General features: G+C 34.5%; 1 protein-coding gene across 3 annotated transcripts in view; it reads left to right on the forward strand.

The window, feature by feature from the left end:
* Cad99C (cadherin 99C) overlaps positions 1–18197 on the forward strand; it is a 164883-nt gene that overhangs the window by 96171 nt on the left and 50515 nt on the right. For all 3 annotated transcript variants that reach the window (XM_028179074.2, XM_028179076.2, XM_028179075.2), the window contains one exon: positions 799–854. The gene's annotated coding sequence lies outside the window, so the exon portion shown is untranslated. The remainder of the gene's footprint in view (positions 1–798; positions 855–18197) is intronic.

Here is an 18197-nt window from a genome sequence, read left to right on the forward strand (position 1 = left end):
AATACAATCTACTTATTTCTGCTGGGAATTACTCGTGGGTTTTAGTTTGAAGGTCTAAAGGGTATATCCAAGATCTTTACAGTGTGAAACGAAACGGAAGCGCAAATTTTTTTATATTATCTGTGCATTTTTCACTTAATCATGACTGGACTTTTTGGCGGGAACGCGAGGAGTGAAGTTGTGTGATTTGTTTTATTTTGTCTATTTAGTGTTCTTCCACGTTTAAATGTGTAATAACGGTGGTTTGTTAACTGCTTAGTATCTGTGAAAGTGCACAAATGAGGGAAAATGAAACAAAGCCGCTGAACGTAACTTTTCGTGATCCTCCAAATGGTCCACTGAAAAAGTCTCAGTAAATGACCACCATTTTACTGAAAATATATTATGTCATCCCATGTTATCTCATTTCGCATTTATTTCATTTCATTTCGTTTTCATTTCAATTCATGCCATGTTTCATATTAGCCAACGTCATTTTATTTCATAATATCATATTCATATAAAAAAGTTTTCGTTAAAATTAAAATAAGACTTGACCTTAAAGGTCTTAGTTACCAGGTCATAAAATCCCTTAAAAAAATCAATCACGACTTTGCCGCCTTTTTATAAGTTTAAATTTTTTTATCAAATTATTATTGTCTTGATGATCCCGAGCGTCGACATTGTATAACATACAATTGAAATTTCAAAACCCACAAAAGGAGTAACGTCACTCCCTCTCTTGATGGGATAAGGTGGGCCGTGAGTTATACACACACATATCGCCAAAAAATACTAATTTATGTTTCCTTGTTACAGATGAAGCAAAGCCGACGATCTGAGGAATGCTAATTCATAAGCGTTATAAATCTAGCGTAAGTACATAAATGATAACCATGTTTTGTAGCCATACAAATACATCCGTTCTTTAATTACCAATTTACTTTGATTAATTATGTAATAAGTTAATGTTTACGTGTTAACTGGACGCCGTTTGTAATGTAATTTACTCTAATCTATACGAAAAAAAAAATGGCGTGTCTGTTTGTAATAATAAAATAACCACTTTTTACTAAATACGTAAGTATGTATACACGGTATACATATACCGAAATAACATTTTTTTTAAATGTCTGTCTGTCTGTTTGTTCCGGCTGATCTTTGGAACGGCTGGACCGATTTTGACGGGACTTTCACTGATATGTAGCTGATGATCTAAGGAGTAACTTAGGCCTTACTTTTTTAGACTAGCTTAGCACCGCGGCTTCACACAATAACCGCGGGTAACATCGCGAGACTCAGCTAGTGTAATATAAACTAGAATTAGAAGGGATTTATGTGGTAAGCTTTAATCAACTAGGTAATGAGTCTCATAACTTGATATATGCGTAATATTTATTATCTAAAAAATATTGTTAGTTTAGCTTTTGCTACGGCACTACCTGGTTCAAGAGAAAAAATCTTCTGAAACAATTGCGTTCATCGAGAACGTTAATGCTTAGGCTAGTGAACGAGCTGACGGCCCACCTAACGTTAAGTGGTTACCGAAACCCAGAGATATCTACAGCTTAAATACCGCTACCCGCTTTGAGATATGGGTTCCGAGTCTCGATTTTACAGTACAAAGGCTGCCTCACCCTTCAAACCGAAACGCCTTACTGCTTCACGGCAGAAATAGGCAGGGTGGTGGTGTACTTACCCGTGCGGCGTACAAGAGGTCCTACCACCAGTAATTACACAAATTATTATTTATATAATAATATCTATACATAATAATATGTATATAATTATTATTATTAATCAAAAGAACGGGTTATGGAAAATGCAGCTTAAAGTGAAGTCATTATAAATAAAACTCCTCGACAAACCAAAGACCACCGTAGTTGGTTTGTCGGGGAGAAGTTGCTCTCTCTGTTCATTATCAGCAATCGAACTTTTAATGGTCCATTTGATGGATTACGTAGAGTCGAATCTCGCACGTTGTATATTTACATACGCAATTCAATCATTTGAAGTTAAATTGTAAAGGTTATTAATTGAGGTGTATTTTTAGACATTGTCTTTTTTTGTGTTTTCAATAACTATAATTTCTATACATAATAATAATGATAAACAAAAGTAATGATTTTATGAAAAGCTTAAAACATCTATGCGTTATTGTTAAATTTTAAAATCTCAAGATAAAGAATAAATATTTTTTCCGCGTTCAGGCCATATTTTACGATTGTTTTTGTTGTCAGAAGTATGGTCGTACTCATCCATACATGATTGAAATTCAATATACATTACATTAGCCTGAGAACGTTGCTGGCTTATCTCCAACGAATTCCTTGAGAACACACTACACGGATACTGTTTTATTATTAAAATAATGGGATTTTTTATAAAAATCAAAAGAAATTAAGCACTCTGCCCATCTGCCTTTTGTAGGTGGTCTACACTGGAGTAAAGAACGCATCTGTCGGGACAAAAAAATAATTGAAAGGAATACATTATATGTGAATAGGCGTTTATAATGTGGCAGGTAATATATTCCGTTTGATGTTGTAATCGGGGCAACGTGATCTAAATTTGCTTTAGTATATGAAGACTTTCTATATCAGCTATATAACACTCAAATGTGAGAACGGCATTGCAACCAATTATCACTAAAGATTATTTAAAATTAAAAAATATTTGTAGTCTTATGGACAAAATCTACTGCTTTCTTTTGAACATTCAACATCAAAACCGTAATAGCTTCATCGCGTAAAACTCAGGCGACTGCTTTCATTGACATAACAACAAACTACTCCAACAGTTAGCTTGTCCATTGAAAATTATACCGAATCAAATCGAAAAACTCAATGAATTAAATCCAATTTAACGAATCAATGTAATACAAAAAGAAAAGAAATACTAGATTCCGATAGTAATAGTTGTCCAGCAATCGATGATGCTTTAGCCCTTTTTTTTTTAATGCTGACAAAATGACAATACTTTTCGTGTTAGACGAGCGGTGAAAATAACGGTAAAAAGATAACGATATTCTATAAATACGCTATTTTGAGTCAAAACAAACAACTGATATGACTAAGCGTCATACAAAAGTATTAATGGAAAGAGTATTCATGAAAGTATTAATGTAATGTAAAGAGGTATTAATTGTCCAAATAACTAAACGTTATTTTTAATACGCTTTTATTAGGTTCAGACGTATGTATGTTAGTATGTAACGGAAACTTTGAACATGATTTTGACTCCCTTCAAAGCGTCGGATTAACTCGAAATTTGGCATACTTATTAAGGACTGATGACAACTAAATATAATATTATGTATATATTATAAAAAAATAATGAAAAAATTGAAATTCAACTAAAAAATGAAAAATAAACAATAGTTTAGAAAATCTAAAAAATACGCTTTTTTACAATAAAATAATTTTTTCATACACTTTTTTTAATGCAAATTTATTATTAAAATTTATTTTCTATGTTTTAGTTGGATTTTCTATAAAAGCGTATTTTTTTAGTTTTTTTAAACTATTATTTATTGTATTCAAGTAAGTCTAGCAGCGTGACGTGCACATGCTCGTTTTCATAAAAATGCAACAAATTACAATCACAAAGCAATCGCCGTGATCTTTAACCTCAGAGATCATTCGTTGCTCAATCGGAAATTAATTCATTAAGTTTGCTCGATAAAAAATTAATTTATTGAGATGTTAAGATTGAAATGATCACGAGTTGTCAATTAATTTAAACCGGTGATTCTGTCCGACGCATTCACGTAATGATTCATTTGATTTAGAAAATCGTGACGGATTTACCCTTGAAAAAGAATCGTGAGGGGATCCTTCTCGTATTCGCCGCTGATACGCTAGTATTTGGAAGCGAGAAAGGATTGTAAAAACGTAACGTAGTGGGCATAACAGAATATTAGCGGTTTTTTTTGTTGCTCTGAATAGATGGACTCTTTCAGGGGCCGTCTGGTGACCCAAAGTAATAAATAGGTGCTGATAGATATTTCATCATCGAAATTTGATACAGTTATTGTTGGCACTTCAGGGAAGGCTTCAAAGTCAAGTCTAAGTACCAACCCACGAGAGGAGGCGCGTTATTATTTTCGAGAAATTGAAGAAGTTGTCAAAAAATAGCGACAGTCAAGGCGAAACGCGATGGAGTTACACTAGTAAAAAATGAAATGAAATTGTTTGGTAATAAATGAAAGATGAGAAACGAGAAAATATTTTTTTTTGTCAAACCAAAAAACGGTTATGGTAAAAAAACAAACAAATGACCATACATCTAATTGGCAGCTAATTGCAATCGTTTACGTAACAAAACCGAGATAATACGTGTGTTTCACATCGTTTAATTGAATATAAACGTGAGATTTTTTCTAATTAAACAATTGTTGTTTGTAGCGTGCGTTCAAAAGAGGTCGGCTTCTTGTTGGGCGCATGGTATCAGGTCAAACAAACGGCGCTTTCACGTTTGTCGTAAATTCAAGATTTGCAAAGATACACAAGTGTCTTAAATGCTTTATGTAATATTGGTGATGAATTTTAACTAAACTCGCCGTCATTTGGTCGTCAAAATTTTGAGCCTTATGCTTCTAGTAATATGGCTGCATTGTTTGTTGTACTCATTGTTTGAAAAGAGTTGACCGAATTTGTTATTGTCTATCTCGTTCTGACGCTTTAACTGAACTAGAGGTCCCGCAGTAGTCGAAATTCGACTATAATTAATTGGAATTGTAAGCTTGTACACTATTATGATTGTATTTTATACTTCTATAATTACAAATTTCGCCAAGACTACAATATAAAAAATATTAACAAAGACAAACAATATTTAATCTATTCTCAATTTGACAACAGACGTCAAGAACAAAAGTTTGACAATAAATAGTATGCATGCGTGTGTGCGTCAAATATGTACATGGTATGTAGTGTGTGTAATGTTTTCTTTATTGATTTAATGTATCTTTTATGCATTATTTGAAAAAAATATTAGCATTGTGCACTTCTTCTCTATATCTATACTAATATTATAAAGAGGAAAGATTTGTTTGTTTGTTTGTTTCGAATAGGCTCCGAAACTACTGGACCGATTTGAAAAATTATTTTTCCATTAGAAGCCGACATTGTCCCTGATGAACATAGGCTACTTTTTAAAAAAAAAAAAATATTTTATTTTTTGGTTTCATGTGTTTCATGTTTCCGAAGCGAAGCGAGGGCGGGTCGCTAGTTCTCTATAAGTGTGGAAAATTTCATACTCCTCCGTCCGCGTAATTTTCGTAAAAAGGGATACAAAGTTTTTGCTTCACGTGTTAATATATAGATGGCTGCATTGTTTGTCGTACTCATTATTTGAAAAGAGTTGACCGAATTTGTTATTGTCTATCTCGTTCTGACGCGTTTAACCGAATGAACGGCGCGGCGCGGCGTAACGGTACTTTTATTGTAAATATTCAGGGCTATTTTGTCGAACAATTATTAAATACTTTTTTCTATGAAACGATTAATTGCTACAAAAAAAAACATTTCTAACATGATCTACATTGTTGATACTATAGCCACATTTCGTCTTGATATAACTTGCGGGTCAGCCTTTATGTAATCGACGTTGTCGTGGCCTAAAGGGTAAGACGTCCGGTGCATTCATATCTTGCGAAGCACCGGTGTTCGAATCCCACAGGCAGGTACAAATTTTTCTAATGAAATACCTACGTACTTAACAAAATAAATGTTCACGATTGACTTCCACGGTGAAGGAATAACATCCCAAAATTATAATTTGCGTAATTACTGGTGGTAGGACCTCTTGCGAGGCTGCGCGGGTAGGTACCATCACCCTGCCTATTTCTGCCGTGAAGCAGTAATGCGTTTCGGTTTGAAGGGTGGGGCAGTTGTTGTAACTATACTGAGAACTTAGAACTTATATCTCAAGGTGGGTGGCGCATTTACGTGGTAGATGTATATGGGCTCCAGTAACCACTTAACACCAGATGGGCTGTGAGCTCGTTCACCCATCTAAGCAATAAAAAAAAACAAATTTCGAATATTTCGATGTTTCTTTAAGTTATTTTCGCTTCTAGATAACGTCACCATAGCAGTGAATACGGATAGGTTTAAAATTGCCCATAGAGAGTGACAGAACGTTCGTAGTCCTCCCAATATAAAGAAACCTGTAACATAACTCAGTTCTGTAGCAGATTTTAGTTGTATTTTTCTAAGTAACTTGACTCTTTGTTCGAGGGCAGGTAGCGTGGCTTATACTCCCCGGAAATCACTTGAAACCAGGTGCATTAAATGACGCTTAACGCGAAATTTTTGAGGCCTCACGAGTGTTTTTCTTTGCCATTTAAAAACGCAAACCGTTCGTTTCTATTCCATTCAAAATCGATCCTTCAATCATCTGTCAGAGCGCGAAAACCGTTTATCGATATTACAAAACAAATGAGGTGCATGACTAGACAATTTATTATCGACCACGTGACCTATTAATTAACAATATTTACGATTAATATAGATTTTATCTGTAGCTACTAAACGATTGTTAACCGCAAGCGATTCGTTTTTAATGTCGTTAATTATAATCTGTATTGTTCACTTCAAAGCGTATATTAACTATTTATTGAGTTTGTTTTAAGATAGTTTCGTAATTGTTTTAAACACGATCGTAAATGCTTTACAAATATTGTTCATGTTATAAAGATTTATTTGCTATAAAGTTTTTAGTAGTTCAGTGACATTGTAGGTTCGAGTTGGTATGGTGCAAGCTACGAAGTGATGGTTCAAAGGTCAAAGGTTCTTCATGATACATTTTTACGTTCAGCTATCAATCAGAAAACATGAGTGTTAGACTCCGACTTCCCAGATCTTTGCTACTTCTCTATTATCCTAATAGTATTATCTTCATTTTTTCATCTCTCTCTCTCCTTACTCGGTCTCTTCATTACTGAAATCGTCTGGTCGTCTCTAGCTTGAAGCGTCGATAGCCTTAAGCACCATCCCTCTCCACGTCTTCTTTTCCTCGGCGGTCTTTTAGTTTCGGTTATTGGCAGGCCGGTGAGCGTCTTTACCAGATCTGACCAGCTTATATTATATTGTAAAGTAGTAGACCTGGATACTGCAATTCTACCTTGGCACAATCAACACGATCGTGTTTTATGTACCTACATTCTGATGTCATGTATGCCTTAATAGGCACCAGACCGCGTGGAAGGTTGCCCATACGATGGATCGACCAAGTCAAGTCGGCACTTGGCGGTTGTTTACATGAGCGTACCAGGTTCACCAAAACTGGGAGAAGTGGCAATTACTCGTGAGGCGCATAACATCTGCTCACAGCAATGATACTGAATGATGACCACGACCGCTCTGACAAGAGTGATACGACAAGGATATTAAGCTAGATAGCAGCTATGGACTTCCATACAAGCATCTATATATTAATAAGTGAAGCAAAAACTTTGTACCACTTTTTACGAAAATTGCGCGGACGGAGGAGTATGAAATTTCCCACACTTATAGAGAATATAGAGAAGTAGTGCATAATGCTAATGTTTTTTTTAAATAATGCATGAAATGAATGATACATTAAATCAATAAAGAAAACATTACACACACTACCATGTATTTGACGCACACACGCATGCATATTATTTATTTATTGTCAAATTCTTTTCTTATTTCTTATTTCTTCTTGACCTCTGTGGTCAAATTGAGAATATATTAAATATTGTTTGTCTTTATTAATATTTTTCTATAGTGTATGTAGCCTTGGCGAAATTTGTGATTATAGAAGTATAATAGTCTTTGAAAATAGAATCATAATGGTGTACAAACTTTTAGTTTCAATTAATATTATAGTCGAATTTCGACTACCGGGCGACCACTAGTAATATAAATTGCGTGAGTTCGACTGGGCGTTTAAGGCAAAAAAAGTTGCACCTCAACGTAACCAACCAATTTGTTTTAAAAATCTTTCGTAAAATAATTTCTTGGTATAGTTGCGATTCCTTTTGCGGGGATGTTTAATCGATAACATCGCCGGTAGTTATTTAAAACGTTCTCGGTCGCGTAGGTGAGTGTTCGGAACACTGGAACAATAAATCGTACGCTCGCCATGTACACTCAGTAGGCTCTCTGGGTTTTATCGATAAAATTCACGCGCAACACTTTAGCTCTGTTCATTTTTACACTTTATACAATTTTAATAAGGCATTTATTTGTTATATTCATCTCCGTTTGTTTATTGAATTGCAATAAAGTTTATTGTCATTAAAAATTTATCGTAGGTAAATTGGAAAAGTGATAAGTGAAATTTTTGGAATCATCATCATCATCGGCCTTTATCTGCCCACTGCTGAACATAGGCCTGCCCCAATGCCTTCCACAGAATGCAGTCCTCCGCCTTCCGCATCCAACGACTTCCCGCCGTGCGCATTAAGTCGTCGTTCCACTTGGTTGGAATCGCAATCTACAAAAAAAAAGAGAATTACATATTTAGCAATCCTGGATGGCTCCTTAAGTATTTTGGAGGTTTTCCCTATGCTTGCTTGAATACCGGCGAGGGAGACTCAAGAAGTCGACACATAAGTTGCACTAAATGTACTGCACGAGCTATGCTAGTTCTGACCCAGCGGGATATCCCGGGTACGAGTTGGTGGCGCCGTCTGGGTGGGCTTCGGACAGCCCGCTGATCGAGAAGTCAGGTGGTCGCGGCGCCGATTATCACCCGTTCAGTGATAGAGGGCTTAGTTCGTTCAGATACGCGCAGATACGAAACTCGATTAGTCACTGACCAAAACAAAAGAATTCAAATTCGGAAACCTGAATTCGATATTTTGACAACGTAAACACGTTTATTATTTATTATCTAATTTCATGTGTTTAAATTTCATAGTCAAACAGTAAACGGCAATAATTCAATCGAGGTCGCAATAATTTTGCCTATTCTGACCCTAAAGCCATTCTGTGCTACAAATTAACAACATGCACTCAATTTATAACGTTATTATAATGAAGCATAAATATTCTCACGCAAAACATCTGGTCAAATCCGATTTGAAAAAAAAAAAAAATGAATACACACATAAATATTTCTTATGTGATATTTTATAACCGGATTGTGAGAGTATTTTAGTGCGATGGAAACACGGTCGGAACCGGTCCTAGCAAATTGTACCTGTCGTTTTGTGAGCACTCGATGTTGAACGAAGTCAGAGCCATTATAAAATATTTCATGCGTATTGGGTATGTATTTTAAACGGTTCCCTATTGATTTTAGATATGACGTTAGGAATTTAGTCACTTTAATATTGGCTCCAATTGGTTAAATTAATTTGTTATCGGATGCAGACGAGTTGATCGCCTGATCGTTTATGCAAACGTTCTATATTAAGCCTACCTTTGACGGAATTCTAGAGCTGGATTGTTCGTGGCAAAAAAAAAACAATGGAATGCATTTTCGATGAAACCATTTTGGTCCACGATTAATTTTGGAAAATCATCCGAATAATTACTCAATACTTCTTCCATAGAATATGGAATATGTTCTTAATCTAATCACACAATAGTGAAGGTACATTCGCACAAGGCCTGAAAGCAAAACCTGGGCCCGATATCATATTTATACAAAACGAAAAGTGAAAAAGCAATAAGGCTTTAGAAGCTAAATTATTAGTAAAATAATTGCTTTTTTTTTCTAAAGTCATAATAATAACTTGTGCCAAATATGTATGAATCAAAACAACAAGAAAATTTAATTTTAAATAGTCTATAATTTATTCTTAACGATATCGATTTTGTTATACATATCTGTATCTGGGGCATCTATTTAAAGTTTCGGTAAACTCTTAAAATGGGCTGGGCCGTGAGCTCGCACACTTACATTTGCAATGACAAAGCCCACTATTTTAATTTAAAAAAATTAATCTCCTCTGTATATGTCGTTAAGTGTAATAAATAGAGCTACTCATTAATACATATTAGAATTCTATATTTTTTAAATTAAATTAGTTTGAATTTGGAATTTATTGCCAATTATGCATAAATTTCGTTTCAAATGGCCAGTATTGAAAAACAGCAACTTCTAAGCGAAATAACTATTATTATACTCCTAAACTAGAACATTTATTTCTGAGCACGGTCGCGTGACATTTACTATTGATTTTTAGATCATTTCCTTGTTCGTACAGTAACGTGATCAAAGCCAATAGTCATTTAGACTGTATTCTCTTTGGTGTTACAACGAAATTACAAGACACTAGACTAGTAATATTGGGTTATCAGTACCGTAGCAGGGTTGGCGAGTGAACGAATTACAAAGTAACAAATGCATTGTTTTATTAATTTGGCATTATATTGTAGGATTAATTTGGTATTTTTTAATTGATTTTTTTTAGATTTGGCGTCTACATAGTTTGTGTCACAATGTAATGTGTAAAACAACAATACCACATTGGAAATAAAAATGGAAACCTGTATGTAAACTAAACTTTAAAGAAACTTAGTAAGTTATGTAGAAACACGGTAATGTTATTGATGTATCATCTGTCAAGATAACAAAAGAAAAATGTAGGTTTAATAGATTAAGAATGACACTTAGCATAATATTTTTAGGTTTAAGCTCTCTTGGAAAAATCAATTAAGTCTGAGTGATTATGAAGAAAACAAAAACGATCTATAACATTATTCGGCATATCAAGCCATTCGTGGATTTACTTTGTGATTAACTTGTTTAGAATCAAACGAACGTTTAGAATCGCTTTGACCGTAAGTAATTGCATCTATCTACATTATTTAAACGTAAATTTGGGTCTACCCTACAACCTGCTTAAATAATTTGTGTGTATTCTATGCGCACTTGGGCATGTCTCTACAACGAAGCAGTCATGGGTTTAGGTTTTTATTTATTGCTTAGATGGGTGAACGAGCTCACAGCCCACCTGGTGTTAAGTGGTCACCGGAGCCCATAGACATCTACAATGTAAATGCGCCATCCACCTTGAGATCTACGTTCTAAGGTCTCAGTATAGTTACAACGGCTGCCCCACCCTTCAAGCCGAAACGTATGACTGCTTCACGGCAGAAATAGGCAGGGCGGTGGTACCTACCCGGACTCACAAGAGGTTCTACCACCAGTGAAAAGGTTGATAGGTAAGTTGTCAATGTTGGATACCTAGGTGTTTTGTTATAAAATTGAGATTTCGAATAAATAACAAGGCGTGTGGATACATCGTGATGTGTATGGACTTCTTTAACCACGTAACGATTCGTTGCCCCTAAACTTTTTCAACCATCTAGAGAATAAGTAACGTCATCTAGTTAAATGAGTAAATCCTCTACTTATTTCATCCTCAAATCAGCTGTTGTGTATACAGTTGAAGATTCAACCACACGTCTAAAAGTGGGGTGGTGGCATTTAGTTTGTGTTTGGGCTGTGCAAGCACACCACATGAACCCTGTGCTAGTTCATTCTGTGTTCCTGTGTTCATTCGGTTGTGGAGGGAAAAAAATGGCTTCTGAATAAAAGTTCAACGAGTACACAAGTTTCAAACCTGACAACCTTGCCTTCTGAAACGAGGTAGCGCTTGTTTTGTATGGATAATGAGTGAACTAACAGGAGTTTTCCGAGGAATGCTCAAGATCTAGCGTTTACGTCCACTTTCTGGCGTTTAACGTTTTGCGCGTGCAATTATATTCAATTGACACATGTATACTTTAGGATGCCAGGTGCACATCATTGGCTATACTTGATTCACGGGATGTCCTTGTCACTATTCCCTTATTAGACACTCTGAATGAATTTCATTATTAAGTAAACGCTTTGTAAATTCCCACTGCTTTAAATGTATCAAGAACTGCTCAATAAAAATTGTAGTGTTTATAACTTGCAGACGATACATTCCCATAATCTCAGGAAATATCAATAAGTTTTTTTTATTTTTTTTATTCTTTATTAGAGCCATACACCTATTAGGTTAAGTCGGCTATTATATAAACAAAACAAAAAAATAACATATTTAAACACAGTGAAACATAAAACTTAAACAAAAACACTTAAAATAACTACATATATCGCTTAATTTACATCTTTCAAGAAAGAACAAACTAAAAAACTCATAGCTCTATCACTATAATCACATTTAAAACCTGATACAAAAATATTATGCAAAAAAAGAACAATTCATACCTAGAAAGACCCGTATTTTGCAGCAGTTCTGCTCTTTCCGGTTCGTTCTGGACACATTCCATTAGGCGGTGGTAGAGATCCTCCTTGACATTGTGGCACGTGGCACAGTTGGGACTGTCTTGTAATCGCATTAGAAACCTAAATGCACCCAAGGGAACATGTCCAGAACGAATCCTCATACAGAGGATCAGCTCTCTTTTACTCAACCTACATGCGGAAAACCACGGTTTCAATAAACAAACAAAAATTATTTATCGATTAATCATTACGACCATTGAAGCGACACGCTGATGATGGCCAAATTAAATCCTGACTGAGAGCTTTTTCAAAGTGTAAATTTAATAATAAAAATAAGGAAAATATCTTTAATTATTTTAGCGTTAATTTACCGCTTGTGAACAAAAACTTGAAAGACATCAAGTTTTGTACAGACACGTGAAACGGTATTGAAGCAGAGGTCAGTTAAGTATTGCAAAAAATAATATTTAAGTCTTTATTTCAAGACGTAAGTGATGTTTTTGACGTTTCCAGTAGCCTTCGTTAAGAATAGCCGGATTGTGAATTCGTCTGGGGAGCTGTAGAAAAATATATAGACAAGAAGTTAAAATAAGTTCCTGTCTTCTTTGCAAAACGTCTAGGTAGCATGCGTCTACCGTCTTGTTTTATAAACTCTGGGTACTATTGGTGCAGTCTTCGTTTAATACTATCAACGACACCTTGATACAAAATTCGAGTAATGCCCAATATTATTTATATTTATTACATGCAAAACTCTTCATTGTTAGAAAACAATTTTTTTATTGTAGTTAATACTAATTCTGATTTAATAATCAGAATTTCACTAGACGTCTCCTTACATCAACGAAATCGCATTATCTATATATTAATATGTGAAGCAAAAACTTTGTATCCCTTTTTACGAAAATTTCGCGGACAGAGGAGTATGAAATTTTCCACACTTAAAGAGACTATAGAGGAGAAGTGCACAATGCTAATATTTTTTTTAAATAATGCCTAAAAGATACATTAAATCAATACAGAAAACATTACACACACTACATAACATGTATTTGACGCACACACGCATGCATACTATTTATTGTCAAACCTTTGTTCTTGACGTCTACGGTCAAATTGAGAATAGATTAAATATTGTTTGTCTGTATTAATATTTTTTTATAGTGTAGCCTTGGCGAAATTTGTGATTATAGAAGTATAAAATACAATCATAATAGTGTACAAACTTACGATTCCAATTAATTATAGTCGAATTTCGACTACTGCGGGACCTCTAGTATAATCTTAAAACGCAAAATACGTTGACTTTCTGACGTCTCTCGCGTTATTCGCACTATTAAATGACTATTTAGAAAATCGTATGTAAATTCAAAACTATAAAGTAAGTTGAAGGTCGAATGTAAGTCGAATCTAAATTAAATGTAAAGTCAAAAATAAATTTACCATGAAAATATACTCCCAGCAGCTGAATGTTTGTTCATCGAACATTGCCTCAACTCTGTCTCTAACTTTTTTTAGCGGGTTAAGTGGGTGGACGAGCCCACTGCCCACCTGGTGTTAAGTGGTTACTGGAGCCCATAGACATCTAAAACGTAAATGCGCCATCCACCTTGAGATATAAGTTCTACGGTCTCAGTATAGTTACAACGGCTGCCCCACCCTTCAAACCGAAACGCATTACTGCTTCACAGCAGAAATAGGCAGGATGGTGGTATCTACCCGTGCGGTACCCTTACAAGGGACCTACCACCAGTAATTACGCAAATTATAATTTTGCGTGTTTGATTTTTCTACACAATGTTATTCCTTCACCGTGGAAGTCGATGCTGCGATTTGCTAAGTACGTACAGACACTATAACGAACATAGAAGCTCACTGACGTTAATTTATTTTACTAAGCCTTTCTTAAGAAGCTATTTCTAGTAATTTACTATAAAAGTCACTATAAAACTTCTAAGGGATAACAGATCGTAGTGATCGCAATAAAATAAAAAAAAACGTGTGAAAATAATATAGTTTGATGCAGAATTCATAGTCTACGTTACAAATTCAGTTTATTCTAAATTGTATTTATTTTTAGAACGGCAAATTATGAAAAATAATAATAAAGTAGACACAAAATTCGAACTCATTAAGTTGTTTATTTTAGTCATACGTATATCTTATCCTGACAGACTATATATCGAGGGGTGAAAAGCTAATTGGTTCAAACGACGTTTTTGTATCTTTACAGGAGAGATATTTAAACCTTAAATTTGTAAAAAATAAAATAACAAAAAAACTTCTTCAGCCATTTATTCAACTTATTCAAATTCAATTAAAAACATCGAGCTGTTGATGCTAACATCAAATAAAACGCACTTTTCATTACAAATATAAATGTCGCTTGGTTTTCCCCCTCAATTTGATAATGTGACATCAATAAAGAGTATCTTAGTATCTGGTAGTAGTTAATATAAAAAAAGGTTTTTGAAACCCATATTCTAGTTTAATCAAATCGAAAAATGCAGACTTCGACAAAAAGTACTCTAACCACTAAAATAGCGAGGTTAGTTCGAAGCCACCTATTTAAAATATCTGTTGAGGCATAGATAAATTTTGTAGGGTGCAATGGAATCTGTGAAGTAGAATCGCTTCTTGTTGATTACAAGACGTCTACTTCAATTCTAAAGAAAAACTATGAATCTGTCTCGAAGGACTGTAATGGTGCCTAGATGTTATCGATATCACATATCACATGAGTGCCGATCGCATCTCGCGTGTATAATGAAGGCAGGTGATTCAACACTGTGGGCCGTTCACAGGAAACTGAGCGAATTTGCATGCAATGCTGTGGCTTTTCTTCGGGAATGTGGATACTTCAATGTTGTTTAGAGGTGACTCGATGTAAATTTAAGACTGAAAGTACGAATGTTTTGGGTATTATTTCTCGTGTGTGTTATAATTTCTAGAAATTTGAGCCATTTATTTATGCGTGATATAAAAAAAAAATACCTGTATGAAGAAGGGTGAGAAAATCGTTCTACAATATAATTGAGACTTAGGCCAGGTTTACTTAGCAAATAAAAATGTGATGTAAAATTTCGATCCTACGCTAAAAGTATATGTTCATAATCGCAAAATGTACTCTTAGCGATTAAGGTTATATTATTATAATACTTGCTATTAAATAACATATAACCAACCAGTTTGTTCCCCTTCGACAAAATAAGTATTATTCTATATTCTGACAAACAGGGACTAGGTGAATAAATCATTGTTTAATGCCAACGACATCCCAGACGATTTTCAAACTGACCTAACTGTAATTTAAAATTAAATGTCCAAATACGTTCCTGCTCAATCGAACTGGACAACTCGTAACCGAACCGCCAATCACTACTTCCTTTTCACTACAAACCACATTTCGCTGCAATCCTTGCATCAAAACTGGTTATGCTAATTCTACTGTCTATATTGTTCATTCTGTTATCCAATAATTGTATGGAGCTTAGAAAGATTTTATTTGGCTTCGGGAGCCGCCACCTAATTGACTCCAATAATCTTATTAAATCTCGGATTATAATATAAACTAAACAAAATTAGAATATGTGTGTTATTTTTTTTCCTTCACTATTTACTGCTCTTTTCAGTCGTCGAATGATAACGAAAATAAAAGGTTATTGGTGGTAGTGAATTAATGAACTTGCAATAACAATATCTGTTTTTAGTGTCTATTCCTCTAAATCAGCGGTCGGAGAACTTTTTTGATTATTACCCCAAAATATTTTTGTGTAAGTTGATATAACCCAATGGCGAAGAACAAAAAAAAATACGAAATCGCTTCTTTTTAGTATCTTTCATATTATAGCCCCCATGATAATTTTGAAACGAAAACAATAACTAAAAATATAATTTACTCACAAAAGTTTCATTTTTACCCCCCCAAAATTTCATTTTACCCCATTTGGGGTAATTTACCCCATTTGGGGTAATTTACCCCGATTCCCCGACCGCTGCTCTAAATGATTTGCGGAAATATATTTTGCAAAATATATTGGAAACATAATGACGAATACTTTTACGCTTTAATCTTGCGTTTTTTTATGATTTTCGAATTATTGTTTCCGACGATTCCAATGCTTTACAGTTTTCGTGGTCACGGGCGAAGACAATCGTAAAATTAATTTTAATTGCGTCTGCAACTTGCAAAGGCCGAAGGAAAAGCTTAAATCAATGGACATTTAAATATTCAATACAATACCAAATGGCTTTTAAAGGAGATATTCGTGTTAAGATTACGCCTATTAATGTAAGCACAACTTCGATTGTATTAAGTACCTATTTGAATACCAGATATTTAGAAATATCTATGAATTTAAATGCCATGTAACTTCATTTACGGTGCATTGATACAAAATAATAATTATATATGAACGAGAACGATAGTGACCATAACTAGTCTTGATATTTAATCGTGAAGAGATCTTTCCACTTCTCCATGTTGTTTTCCAGAATCAATTTAATACCTAAAATTAGTTTTAATTGTATTCTCGGGATTTGTTTTTGTACAGATTTAAAATATGCTTTAATGTAAACTAAAAAGGCAAAAAATAAAAATGCGTATTATCTAAATTCTAAAATCAAAAATAAAATTGAAAGCAACGAAGTTGTGTTGTTCAGATTATAATTTGGAGCGACTGAGAATTGACGTTAGTCCCATATCTATTAAATATCTTTTTTTATAGCCATAAATGGGCGTACGCTTGGTAAATACTCACAGAAGCCAATACACATCATTACAGGAATGCCACCCACGTTAAAGTAAAAAACTCAATGATTGGACCAGAAGGCATAACTGTTTCGCGGCAGAAGTAGGCGATGAGACCTATCCATGCAAACATAATATATCTTACCACTATTATAATAATAGCCAATTTATTGTACTATTATGATTTACGATAAGATATGTCCAACGGAGTTTCTCGCCGGATTCTCAATGGGTCACGATGCCGATTTGGTGTTGATATGCGAAACATTCCTCTTCCTAGGGCTAGTGTTCGGAAATTCTTTCAGGTTGAGCCCGTGAGCTCACCCACTCGTCCGCACAGAAATATCATATCATAGGGCTTTAACTTTAATTAACGCTACTGTACAGGTAAAAATGATCTTAAAATTTATTAACTTAGTTCGGCAAAATATAATGTAATTTAGTCGCATTGGCAAATCACAATAGCAATACCTAAAAATATTAATGTGAGGATTTTAGATGACGGGAAAGAAGAATTTTGGTAGTTACTCAAAAATGCCAGACTATATCTGGCTTTTATGATTAAAAACGCGATGAAGAACAATATTGATATTCGAAAATAAAAATTAATCATAAAAAACAAGCAATGAAGCTTAATAAAAAAATGTCACATTTGCACTGTTAAGCCTAATAGAAACATCCGCCACAAGACAGTCGTGAATCAAACAGAATTGGATAACAAGTGATAATTATATTACTCGTAAATCACGGTATAGGTTGGCGTCGAACAGAACTTTTAATTTACAAGTCAACCCGTCAAACACGGGCGTCGTTTGCAGCTGTGTTGATCATAGAATATAGATAATAGTAGACTTGTAATAGCGTTGGGTGCTTTTTATAAAGATTCTTTTAAATATTAACTTCATCTTTACACCTATCTATGCATACTATTGTATATTCTGCATTAAGTGTTGTGTCTTTGCAGTCATCCAGCTCTGGAATGAACTCCCCTTCATGATATTTCTTGAATACCATGACATGTCCGTCTTCAGAATAACTTCAAAAGAGTTTTGAGCCTGGCATTGTTGTTGAGTCACACGCTTGCCTGTCTTCTTATGGTCTTCTTTCTGCATTCATATGTCCCACCAGGCGATGAGTGCACATGAATATGAGCATTACTGTGAGCTTAGTTATGTTACTGTCTACTGCTCTAAAATATATTAATTTATCTTACAATAGTTTCTCTTCTATTCAACAAACATCTTCTATGTTTCAAGTCGCTGAC

The sequence above is a fragment of the Bombyx mandarina genome, chromosome 06 (assembly GCF_030267445.1).
Source record: "Bombyx mandarina strain Sakado chromosome 06, ASM3026744v2".
Taxonomy (NCBI): Eukaryota; Metazoa; Arthropoda; class Insecta; order Lepidoptera; family Bombycidae; genus Bombyx; species Bombyx mandarina.